Source organism: Babylonia areolata, chromosome 6 (assembly GCF_041734735.1).
Source record: "Babylonia areolata isolate BAREFJ2019XMU chromosome 6, ASM4173473v1, whole genome shotgun sequence".
In the NCBI taxonomy this organism is placed as follows: domain Eukaryota; kingdom Metazoa; phylum Mollusca; class Gastropoda; order Neogastropoda; family Buccinidae; genus Babylonia; species Babylonia areolata.
The window spans coordinates 3,918,909-3,932,530 of NC_134881.1; the positions used below are offsets into that span (position 1 = coordinate 3,918,909).

The window sequence follows — 13,622 nt, forward strand, 5'->3', positions numbered from 1 at the left end:
CATTCCTTTTGCTGTTTTCTTCTCTTTTTTTAAGCCATTCATTTGTATTTGAAAAGAGTGGAAAGGCAAAGCTGTACTCCGTGAATCCAATGATTGTAATCTGAAGAAGAAAAAAAAGAATTCCCCCCCCCAAAAAATTTTAAAGTGAAATTTGATGTCTGTGTAGTGTTGCTGAGGATTGATCAGAGTCCTGGACATGTGGTTATTTCTTAAATACTTTGCTTTTGAGAGTGATGACAATGATTTTTTTTTTTTTTTTTTTAATTAAAAAGGAAGGAGTCTCATCACTACTAGTCATGTGTACATGTGTGAATGGAGTTACTCTTGGGTAAAGGAAGAATCATGTGAATTGTTTTTTCTTCCTCATTAGTCTCCCATCACTGGTAGTCTTTTAAAGATTTTTTCTCCCCTTTTTTATGCCGTTTGCCAGTATGACTTCCCTTTTATTAAAACAAAAACAAAAAAAAAGTGCATTTTGCTAACATGTTCACTCAAATCAAAACCTAGCCTGTAATCTTTCAAGTGAAAATGAACGGTGCTGTTTCTATGTTTAAGACTGGTTGTGTTTCACGGTAAGATCTTTTGTTTTTGTTTTTGGTTTTTTTTTGGGGGGGTTGGGGGAGCAAAGGGGGGGCAAAGGGGATCATATTTCTCTCATGTCCATGTTATATGGCGCCCTTACGTTCAGTCAGCTACCACCCACACCCCACCTCTCATTTTCTTTCTCATGCATGCTTTCATGTGTGTGCTCACACATACACACCACCCCCTCCCACACATACATGTATGTACACACGACATATGGTATCACTTTATTCTGTTTTTTCTTCTTTCTTTCACACACATCCAGTGTGGCAATACAGTTGTACTATTTTCCCATTCTCTCTCTCTCTCTCTATTGCTCTCTCTCACTCTCACAGATGCAGGGTTGCAAGTGCATCCAGATATTCTGGAAATGCACTTTTCAAAAGTCTGCAAAGATTGCAGAACAATGTACCAATAGTGCTTTGGGTGCTCTTCAGTTTGCAAATCCAATTTGGTCAAAGTACAGTGTTAAGACGGCATGATGAAACCATTTTTGTGCACAGTAGGAAAAACCTGTTTCTGCAAAGTCAAACTGCCATGCCTGCACAGTTGAGAATGTGCTTCCTGCATGTGAACATTGAAATGAAGAGTTTCACTGCAAAAAATAATTTTATTGACTGATAAATTCACTTTTATTGAGTTTTAACAGTGAGCAGAAAAAAAGTTACATTTCATTGATGTAGTTTACACACTTTCCCAACCTCCACCCGTTCAGAAATGGTATTCACTATTGATTTTTTTTGGGGGGGTGGGGTGGGGGAATCGGTGGTTAATCTATATGCTTTAAAAGACAAATCTGTAGGCCTAGTTTTGACATGGTAGGTATATTTAACCAAACAGGGAGTATAAACTGATATTTATTTTTATTGTCAATTCTGAAAATAAGAAAATAAAAATTTTTCAGTGTGACATATATCAAGATTGCTGGTTCATTGTGAGATGTAATAGTAATAGATTGTGTCTTATCTTCACAGGGTTTGGTTTGGTTTTGTTGTGAATGTGTGTTTCTGCATGACTTTGATGAAATGGGCCGGGGGAGCTACAGTCATGACATCCTCTCTGAACGGTGCCTTGAAGAGAAATGATGGATTTTTTTGTTGTTGTTCTCATGTGTACATGTGTGAAGCCTGCCCCACATGAATGTATGTGTATGTCAGAGTATTGCATCGTAAGTGCATGCTTGTGCATGTGTCCATGCTTGTGTGTGTGGTGAGGGAGAGTGGGGGAGGGGGTGTGGTGGCAGAAAAGCTTGAAACTAATGAAAGTGGGATCAAAGAGATGACTTTAAGTTAGCTGTAGCAGTAGTAGTAGTGGTGGTGATAGAATGAAGAGTAATTGTAGTTGTGTTTTCAACAAAGAGAAAGAAAGTGTGCTCTGATGATTTGTTAGAACAAACATTTCAGTTAAAAACTTCCAGTAATTTTACAGTATTACATGGAATCATATTATCAGTTTTCAGCATTGTCCGAAAAAATTATGATAATTATCCTTTTTTTCCCCCTGAAAACTAAAGAAGTGTAACTACACACAATAAAAGTGAATGAAAAAAAAAAGCAAAGTGTCTTTGAAGGTGAAGACACTTGCATGGACTCCATATTTGAACAGTAGTCTGCAAACGTTGAATGTCAAGTCTCTACCTTTTGATTTGCTTTTTGTTCGATAACCTGATTCGTTATTTTCATCGTTTCATCTATAATAATTATATACATCATCATGTCAGTGAACTGAAATCAGCAGTTGTATGTGGAGCAGTGGCCCAGTGGTTAAAGCACCTGGTTTGGAAGCGAGTGTCCCTAGTTCAAGTCCAGCAAAGACTGGGATTTTTACCCCTCCCCTCCATCAGACCTTGTGTTGTGGTCTGGGCAGCTGGTGCTAGTTTTTTAGATGAGACAATACAGACAAAGCATTGAGGTCCTGTAGTGCAGTATGCACTTGGTGAATGTAAAAGAACCCTCGGCAACTACAGTTGTCCCTGGCCAAAATGTGTAGAAAAATCCATTTGACTAATGACTTGTAATTTTTTTCAAAAGATTGTTTACTTGGTGATAGTTGCATTCCAACTGGGAAATAGTGAATGTTAAATTTATGCTTTTTGTGGGGTAAGGGTTTTTTTTTTTTTATTCTTGGTGATGTTTTTTATGACAGTTATTGATTTTTCATGTTTTCCCATGCAGTTGAAGGAAAATGATGCATACGAAATTTAAAAGATAAATTTTAGCCTGTGTTGATGCTTCATTGCATTCATCTTCACACTCCAGTTTTGTTTTCATGCTGCATCACCTGTCGATGTGTGTGAAGTTGTCTGTATGCATGTGCATTTACCGAATGACTGGAAGTTTTACTTGGCATTTGATTGATTCATAAACCAGAAGTGTAACAATGCATGACCTCAGTCACACTGTTGCCTTTTTCTTTTTTTCTTTTCTTTTTCTTTTTTTGTGAATGAAATTTTTGTATTGCATTCAACAATGAATTTCTCACCAATGTGAATCCCATTGCATTGATCATGACTGTTCTAGGGGCAACTTGTTGCCCCAGAAATGTTTGTATTGTTGATTGTTTTCAAAGAGAAGGAAAGAGGTAAGGAGAGAGGGAAGGTTGGGGTGTGTGTGTGGGGGGGGGGGTGTGGGTGTGAACACACACATTGACCATGCAGACTGTGAATGGAGTGTTCATCTTTGTGCATTGTTGAATTAAGTTTGAATGGAGTGTTCATCTTTGTGCATTGTTGAATTATGTTTGAATGGAGTGTTCATCTTTGTGCATTGTTGAATTAAGTTTGAATGGAGTGTTCATCTTTGTGCATTGTTGAATTATGTTTGTGAGATATACACACAAGTAACAATAAACACACGCTTAGTGTCATTGTGATGTTTGTGCCCAGCCTTGGGGTACTATCCCAACGCCAACTGTCCTGAAGCCCTCTTGGCCAAGAGAGTGGGCATGAAACTTGGGCAAGACACCCCCCCACTAAAATCAAAGTACAGGACACTCTCCTCTATAATCAAAGTCTAGCCCAGATTAGTTGCGTCGGCAGTTACCTCCAGTTGCGTCAGCAGTTACCTCCACTGCTGTTCTGGTGGTCATAGTTGGACACAACTATCATACTTGCCATGTCTAGGCAAAGGTTTTTGTTGTGTTCACTTGGGCACATATACATGACTGGTTTTGTTGTTTCAAGTAGCTCATGTTATTAATTAAGGAAGTGAGTTATGCTGGTTGTCTTCCTTTCTGGATTCAGTCGTGAAGAGACTGATCATGCATGTTTTTGTTACTTGTATGTGATTGATTGAAAGCTAATTAAACACTCCTGGAAATAATGACAGAGCTGAGCATTAGAATGAAGACAGTGTGCTTGCTAGTATGAAGACTTTCTGATTGCTAGTATGAAGACTGTGCTCCTTAGAATGAAACTGTGTGATTGTTAGTATGAAGACTGTGTGCTTGTTAGAATACTGTGTGATCGCTAAAATGAAACTCTGTGATTGTTAGTATGAAGACTATGTGCTCGTTAGAATTAAGACTGTGTGATCGCTAAAATGAGACTGTGTGACTGTTAGTATGAAGACTGTGCTTCTTAGAATGAAGACTGTGTGTGAGCTTGCTAGGATGAAGACTGTGACTGCTAGAATGAAGACTATGTGATTGTTATAATGAAGACAGTGTGATTGCTAGAATGAAGACAGTGTGACTGCTAATACAACGTATGAAGACTGTGACTGCCTGCTAGAATGAAGACTGCTTGCTTGAATGAAGACAGTGTGATTGCTAATACAACGTATGGAGACTGTGTGATTGCTAGAATAAAGACTGTGTGAGCTTGCTAGTATAAAGACTGTATGATTCCTAATGCTGTGTGATTGCTAATACAACATATGAAGACTGTGTAATTGCTAGAATTATGACTGTGCTTGCTTGATTGAAGACTGTGTGCTTAATAAAATTTCCTAAAATGATGACTGTACTTGCTGGAATTAAGGCTGTGATTGCTGGAATGAAGACTGTATACTTGCTCCTCCTCCAAGTTTGTTCGCTTTTTGCTTTTTGTTTTTTTAATAACGCTCAAGGAGCAGCATATTTTGCTATCACAGAATAGTTTCATGAAGATTTATGGACTGAAAATGTTGTGGAATACATTTCCTGGTTTGTTGGGGAAATAAAAGGTTCTGGCAACAATTACTTTCACTGAGATCAAAAAGAGACAAGACAATTAGAATTAATATCAGTGTAAAAATACACTGAACAGTTGAAGAGAGACAAATAAATGGTGATCACAATATACCTACCTTTTACAGAATAAGGCTGAATTGATGATACCTCTAAGATGTGTAAAGTAGGTTATTTCAAACTTAAGGAGCATTTCATTTCCAATTGGTAAGTGCTTTACATTAGTTTAGATAAAGCAATATCAGTCCTTTTTTTTTTAATTATTATTGGGTTTTTTTTTAGCTGTGCAGTGTCTTGAGATTGCTGCACCATCTCAGAGGCACTGTTCAATGATCTGAAACTTCATTTCTGGAAATGATGCTAATATAGACCTTGCTAAAGACGCAAGACTTTATTATTACAGAGTTCCTCATTGGATTGTTATAACGCAAAAACACACAATCTTTTCTCACAATTACTTTTCACTAAAGGATGACATACCAAAGCACTTTCATCCAGAACAGAGAGTAAGGGGAAGTGGGTGGGGCGGGGGGGCTTGAGGGAATGAATGGCGACAGCATGAAGTATTCAGATTCCCAATGGGCAGAAAAAACACAAAAGCAATTCCTAACTACGCACACCACTCAAACAAATAAAACCAAAATAAGAACTGCCACCATCACCAACAACAAAAGAGCCCCACATCCTCCCCATGCAAATCATAAACAAGAAAGTTCTGTTAATGCCGTTTATTCATATTTCCTTAGGAAGCGCAGTATTTCCAGAATACAAAAAGGACCTTCCACCATTTGCAAAACAAATATACAGAATATCAATACACAGATAATTTCTAAAAGCCTCATGCTTTGCTTTCTCTCCCTCTGCCAAAGCAGCAAGAAAAAACCTGAACAGCATCGTGAACAGAAAAGTAAAAACGGAAGGAAACTTACCTCCACACAGACTGCCATTTTTTTTTCATTTCAGATTTGGACTTCTTCCTCGCAACATTTCTGGAAGTGTATTTTTCATTCCAAAATAACAAAGGAGAGATTAATGTTTCAAATCCTCATGCCACATGCTAGTTCTGGGCAGTTCAAACATACTAACATCATGAACTAAATTTGTGCACAATGTGCAGTCTATAGGAAAAGACTAGAAGCTGTTGTGTAAATATGGCGCTGAGTTATGCAACTTCAGTGAATAAAGTCTGGCTCCCTTGACTAGAAAGCTTTGTTCATCTTTTAGTCAACAACCCCTGACCACAAAGATTGCTAGTTCTGAACCATATAATACACTGAGTACCTGTGAGTTTTCTGTGCAGAGAGCGCAAAGATCAACTGTACTGTGAGACTGCGCAAATCTGTTTATCATGCTATGGGTAAGTGGGAGTGGGATTTTTTTTTTTTTAAATCCAACCATTGAAACAACAAAGGGAAATGCTGTCAAATCTGGTCAAGGGCTGGTGATGACAGTACCCACACAGACTTGTGCAAGAAATACACAGCACTCGTCCTTGACAACAGTACAGCAGGCAGTCACTGTGGCTGTGTTTTACCACCATAAAGGGGCACATTTTATCAAAATGATCAAAACAATATCAAAGTCTTACAGAAAGACCAGAAAGATCTCATCAGGAGATAATAAAAGAGTACTTTTAACTTGAAATGATTAACAACACATCAGGACGTACAAGTGTCATGTACTTGGAGACTTGAAATGATACACAATACATCAAAACATACAACCATTTTCTTGCAGAAGAAAAAAGAAACAGAACCTGTGCACTACTGCAGCACCCAAGTGTGGAAGAGGCCCCCCAGAGCTGTACCATTCTGTACAGCTGATCACTCGGGGTGTACACAATCAAATGGAACTCTGGTCAATACATCCTACATTCAAGAAAGAAACCACCAAAAGGTCAACATTCATTATGTGGATAAAAGAGAGAAATCAAAAAAATTTAAAAAGTAACTTCATATGCAAAGATATATATAAACAACAAAACTGAAAAGCTGAAAGGACAAAAAACGCACAAAACAAGAGTAACAGAAAAAAAGAATACCACGCAAGGTTCACACACACAAAAAAAACAAGACTACTATCTTTAGTATCATGTATTCAAAATTAATAAATAAATAGATAATACTTACAGGCAGACATCCATATAGCATGCTACCAAAAAAATACACACCAATACCCTGGCATTCCAAACACACCAGCCCATCTTCCAAAATATTAGAAAAAAAAATTCATAACAGGATGGGGCCACAGGCTGAAAATGATTCAGCAAACAAAGCTATTTTCTGTAATCAACTTCCCGACACCAAACAACAAAGGTTTTGACTGCTTGCTGCATGAAAGAGGGAGAAGAAGACAAGCTATGAACCATACGGTGTACATTCTCATTTTTAAATATCTAAATGAAATCTACTTACAAAATGGGACACAAAAAGTATGTATGGGAAAAAACGAGATGGATTTCAATCTTTTTATAAAATCTACTAACAAAATGGGACAAAGACGCATCGGAAAATCAAAACAGATTGGTTTGAATCTTTTTACATAAACAACTCCATGTCAGATTGGTCTGAATCTTTTTACAGAAACAACTCCATGTTAACAACAAGATCATCCCGTTTTCCTCAAAGTAACCTTTCATTTCTTTGAACATTTGTTTTTGTGACAATAAACAGTCAACTGTGATGGAAATGTGATTCTCAGAGCTACAGTGGCCAAACTGTGGTTCTCTAACATGATAAAAATTAATGATGGCTAAATTCAGTGAATCGTTACTGTGCTTTTCAAGCCTCAAGGCACATGGAAATGGACATTTGTCAATATTTGGTAAACAAAAATTTTATTTTAAATTTAAACAGAAACAAAACAATCAGGAGATCAAGGTCACTGCCAATTGATGCTGGCAATGATAAACATATTATGCCTGGAAGGACACATACTGAAATAAAATACACATTTGAAAATGAGAAAGAATTATGTCTCTCAATGGGAAATTATCAATTGAATCTTCCATCAGTGTGTGTGTGTGTGCATGTGCATGTGTGTGTATGTGTGTGTGCTTGTGCATGCATGCCTCTGTGTATGTGTGTGTGTGTATATATGTGTGTGTGTGTGTGCACGTGCATGTGTGTGTTTGTGTATGTGTGTGTGTGTTTGTGCATGCATGCCTCTGTGTGTGTGTGTGTGTGTGTGTGTGTGTGTGTGTGTGTGTGTGGTGTGTGTGTGCACATACATGTGTGTGTTATTGTGTGTGTGTTTGTGCATGCATGCCTCTGTGTGTGAGTGTGTGTGAGTGTGTGTGTGTGTGTGTTGGTTTTGGCCTGAAGCCTTTCTTCCCGATTTGCCCGTCAATGTGGTCTTGGCTTTCAGATGAATATATTTTCTGAAAATTTGTGTGACCGCAGAAATTTCAACTTTTTGTTGTTGTCTTATAATAAAGTAAAGTTATTGTATCTGCATGAAGTGTGCTCTCCACTCGTTTGTGCAGAACACAAATAAAATGAAAAACAAAATACTGAAATAAAAAACAAAAGCATTGAAAGATTTTTTTTTCTTTTAAATCAAGAACTAATCAAAACCAAACATGCACATAAAAATATATCAAAATATTTTTTTAAAAACAACAACACAAAAGCAAGTCAAAATTCTAAAGGCGAAACAAAATAATCTTAACGTGTTCAGGAGGGCGATAGGAATCAGCAAAAAAACAAACATACAAAAATAACCAATAACAAAGATCATTTTGAGATGGTGATTGCAGAAATCCATGGTCACTGATTCAGAGCACCCTTTCAAATAAACTTTGAGATATTGACACATATTTCCATTCTTACATGAAAGAAGAGGAACAGGCCCACTTTCCAATGAAGAGTCCTGGACACAATTGTCATACATGTAAAAACCCACTAACAGACATTGAGTAATGTGGGAGTTGCAACCTCCGGAGACAAAAGAAGTCTCCAATTTCCAATCATCGCATTATATTTTCTAAAGCTTTTACATTCCCAGTCGCAGTCACGTCTACAGGCATGCACACACCTTTGGATCAGCTTGCAGAGCTAGTCTATTTTTGCCAAAGCATGATAATATTGCAGGTGTGATGTGCAATATATTTAGAGGGTATTCTTTTACTGTTATTTTATTTCTTTTGTATTTTTTCAGTCAGTATGTCTGATGATTACTGATATGTTTCCAGTAAACTGGAGAGGAATAATCAAGAAGAAAGCACTGCTAACTCACTTTGTTTTCGCACGTTACTACTTAATAAATATAGAAAAAAATAGAAAAAAAATTATGAAAAGAACAATAGGTGGGGAAATGCTGTTCAATTTCTGTTTCTGTTTTTATACAATAACACAAAAACCTGAGCAAAGAATAAAGACATCATCAAATGAACACATGAACATAACAAAACACACAGGACACCAACTACAATAATCATCCAATGATGATGTTGATGCTATGGAAATCCTTTTTGGTACATAACTATGTAATGGGGCTCTATGCTTCATTTCATGACATATTCTGGCATCAACCAAACCCAGCACACACACACACACACACACACACACACACACACACACACAGAGAGAAAAAAAAGAAACCAACAACAATGGATAAAGACTCACAACCATGTTGCTAAAATTATCAGGAAATCTTTTGTATGACTGTTTACCTTACGCCAGACATTTAGAAAGCAAACACGCATTTCAATATTAGGTCTCTCCAACACAGATAGATTAATATGTATTTTGTTGTTGTTGTTTTCAATTCCAGACCAAAGACAGATCTACACTATGACAAGTATCATTAACCATTTTTCTGACACATTCTTTTTCACATTATTCAAAATGCAAGGAAAAAGGACGTTCTTTAAAATAAAATTTCAAAAAAAGGAAGCAAAAACAAGAAACTGAATCTTGAAATCAGCCAGTGGAGTCTGTTAACAGCCTACGTAAAAAAAGAAAATGAAAAAAACAACAACAAAAAACATGTACGTAAAGTACACAAAGATGCAAAGATGAATGCACATACATGGAAAAGGACTTTTCGTCTGAAACCAATATGAACAGGCATTTAGACTGAAGAAAGAGATTACACGTATACGCATGCATACACGCACACACACACACACACACACACACCAACAAGCATGGAAAAAACAAGTGCCCCCCCCCCCCCCCCCCCATCTTCCTCACCTCCCCTACTCTCTCTCTCTCTCTCTCAATCATCTTGTCTGCATGAAACTTTGGAACAGCACTCTTCACAGTTTCAGGCTTTGAAGGTTATAACCGGGAGTAACATGCATGTGTGATTCCGCATCTCCATTATTTTCTTCTTTTTATTTCTTTTCTTTTTTTAAGCTTCCATCTCCTTAGAACTTACTTAACTCCAAAGCAAATCACACCAAAGCAAAACGAAAGTAGCACTGCTTCAACATTATAGTCAGCAACAGATCCTAAATCAAGGAAAGAATCAATTCCAACTTTGCCTCCAAACCAAAATCAGATCAGAACTGATCAGCATGTCAGATTTAACCTGGATTTGTTTTGTAAAATGCAGGTATGCGTAGCCTTCAATGAGAGAAAGACTGACACAGACTGAAAGCTGTACACACCCACACTGCCTTCATATTGGGGGCAGGTAACAAACAAAGCTGGATATGTTGAAAAGAAGAAGAAAACATAATGAGATATATGATCACAACAACAAATACTGAGCATACACAAGCACAGGTACTGAAAATACACAAGCACAGGTACTGAAAATACACAAGCACAGGTACTGAAAATACACAAGCCCAGGTACTGAAAATACACAAGCACAGGTACGGAGAATACACAAGCACAGGTACTGAAAATACACAAGCACAGGTACGGAGAACTGATACAGTGAATACACAAGCACTGAACAGAGTACAGAGTGTGTACAATCCGAAGAGAAGCTTCATGTTCAAGGCTGCAGTTCACAGAGGTTATGCATGTGTATGCGAAAGCACATGGTCCTCCCTTCCCTCAAAACACACACACACACTCACACACTCATATGCGCACACACAATCCATACACACTAATGGGCACACACACACACGCACATACACACACACATCCACACACACACACACACACACACACACACACACACACACACACTCACACCGCTTGGTAAACCTCATGGCAGCTGGAATTCAAACCTGCTGCCTCTCCTGACACACAGATGCAATTCCACACAACCCATTACAATTTATTATATCTGCAACATTACTGCAAATAGCTGTGGTATGCTTTCCAACAGAGAATCATTAAGACAGTATGTACAAGTGTATATACAACGGGCCACATGGCAGGGACATTTACAACAAAGTTGAACATGTTGTGAACTGAACAAAACAAATCACAGTTAAACTAACAAAATGTGAACATTATGAGGGCTGGTTTTGTGGCTTGTGAGAAAACATCTGGAGTCACACACACACACACACATACACACACACACGCAAACACACACACATACACACACACACACATACACACACACACACACACACACACATACACATGATACACACACATACTAGCATACATATTCAAGCAGACTGAGAGCAAAGTGTCTACATACTGACTCACAGCATGCCAACACACACACAGAGAAAACTTGAAAATAATATTAGAGAAAAAAAATGAAGGAATGAACCTTACTTCAGACATTTAGAATCATTCTGGATACAATTATATATATATATGATATATATTCCAATTCAACATGACCACACAATGACATGGGATATGGGATCAGTTTCTAGAATCAGGTCAGTGACTATTGCACAGAATCACAATATTCAACATCAAAATACTGATCAATGACCCCATCTTCTTGTCTTCAAAATGCATTGTCACACTCGGGGAAAGCAGGGTTAGGAGAGCACTGGGTATAGGGGAACGACAGGAGAGGGGGTGTGGCGGTGGAGGTGGGGGGTGATCAATAACAGAAGATAATCAGGAAATGAATGCTGTACTACGCAAATGACAAAGAATGCTGTTGTTGTTCTGCAAGTACTCTGTATTTCATGAACCATGCTGATCATCAGTATTGCCAGGCTCAGCAACACTCTATGTTCGTTGCAGACACAAAGACAGTTTCTGTGAGGGTATCGCTCCACTTGAAACATGCAGAGAGTTGATGATCTGTTACTGTTTATTTTACATTTTTCACTGTTGACGATAACAGTGGGCTACTTACTTCAGATCTGTGACTAGATACAAACTTGATACTAACAAGCTAGATTTAAAACAAAAAACAAAAACAAAAAAAAAGGCACGGTTCAACTTAACACTTATCAAATTATGGTTACCGATTTCTCATCATTGCTTCTAAAACTTTTATATTTGTAAAAAAAAAAAAATTCTAATTCATTAATTTCAGCTTGTATGCCTAAAAAAGAAAACAGAATTGAACTGTTCTGTGATGGGCCCAATAGCTGAGTGGTTAAAGCGTTGGACTTTCAATCTGAGGGTCCCGGGTTCGCATCACGGTGACGGCACCTGGTGGAGATTTTTCCGATCTCCCAGGTCAACATATGTGCAGACCTGCTAGTGCCTGAACCCCCTTCGTGTGTATATGCAAGCGGAAGATCAAATACCCACGTTAAAGATCTTGTAATCCATGTCAGCGTTCGGTGGGTTATGGAAACAAGAACATACCCAGCATGCACACCCCCGAAAACAGAGTATGGCTGCCTACATGGTGGGGTAAAAACGGTCATACATGTAAAAGCCCACTCGTGTGCATACGAGTGAACGCAGAAGAAGAAGAAGAACTGTTCTGTATTCTTTGATTCTTTTTACTGTGAAATGTTTTAAATGGGTTTGGTATGTATAAGGTGGGGAAAAGACATTCAGCCAGCCAACCAACAAAAGGAACACCCAAAAAACAACAACAACAAATCCAAAACATTCAGCATGAACATCAAACTCTATTCTGAGAATCAGAGATAACACAACAACAACAACACACAAATCAAAAGAGTGAGCACACCTTACCGGAACAGAACACAACACAAAAGCCTTTTGTGTTCACCCCACTTCTTCTCCAACCACAATGTCAACAAGACAGTACCAACCTCCAGTTCCTTGAGACCCACAGCCATACACACACACACACACACTCACACAAACACACACTCACACACACTCACACACACACACACAAACACACTCACACAAACACTCACACAAACACACACACGCATGCAAACACACTCTCACACACACACACAAACACACTCACACACACAGACTAGGATCAATGATGCACAACCAAACCTGTATCACAAGAAAGCATCACAGACCTTGCATGGGCGGGCTACACTGCTGGAGTCCTACCAAGACCTGACAGTCAGAAACACACCCTCACGGTGATGATCAGCCTTCATCAGTTCTGACAGCCATTCACTGGCTTGTTTCATCATGGTTCAAACCTTCAGTAATGATCAGCCTTCATCAGTTCTGACAGCCATTCACTGGCTTGTTTCATCATGGTTCAAACCTTCAGTAATGATCAACCTTCATCAGTTCTGACAGCCATTCACTGGCTTGTTTCATCATGGTTCAAACCTTCAGTAATGATCAACCTTCATCAGTTCTGACAGCCACATTCACTGGCTTGTTTCATCATGGTTCAAACCTTCAGTAATGATCAACCTTCATCAGTTCTGACAGCCATTCACTGGCTTGTTTCATCATGGTTCAAACCTTCAAAACTATCTGGTTCGAACCTTCAAAACTATCTGCCATAGCTTCATCAGTGCTGTGAAAAGGAACTTTGACAGTAATGTTTTTAATCTTGTGATTATCTAACACTGTTGAAGTATCAAT

The 13,622-nt window shown here is 38.2% G+C and overlaps 1 long non-coding RNA gene across 1 annotated transcript; it reads left to right on the top strand.

The window, feature by feature from the left end:
* Positions 1-5,414: 5,414 nt before the first annotated feature.
* LOC143282659 (uncharacterized) lies at positions 5,415-12,939 on the top strand. Its single transcript, XR_013055288.1, has 2 exons — positions 5,415-10,484; positions 10,554-12,939. It is a non-coding gene; the product is annotated as an uncharacterized LOC143282659 (long non-coding RNA).
* The last annotated feature ends 683 nt before the right edge of the window (positions 12,940-13,622 follow it).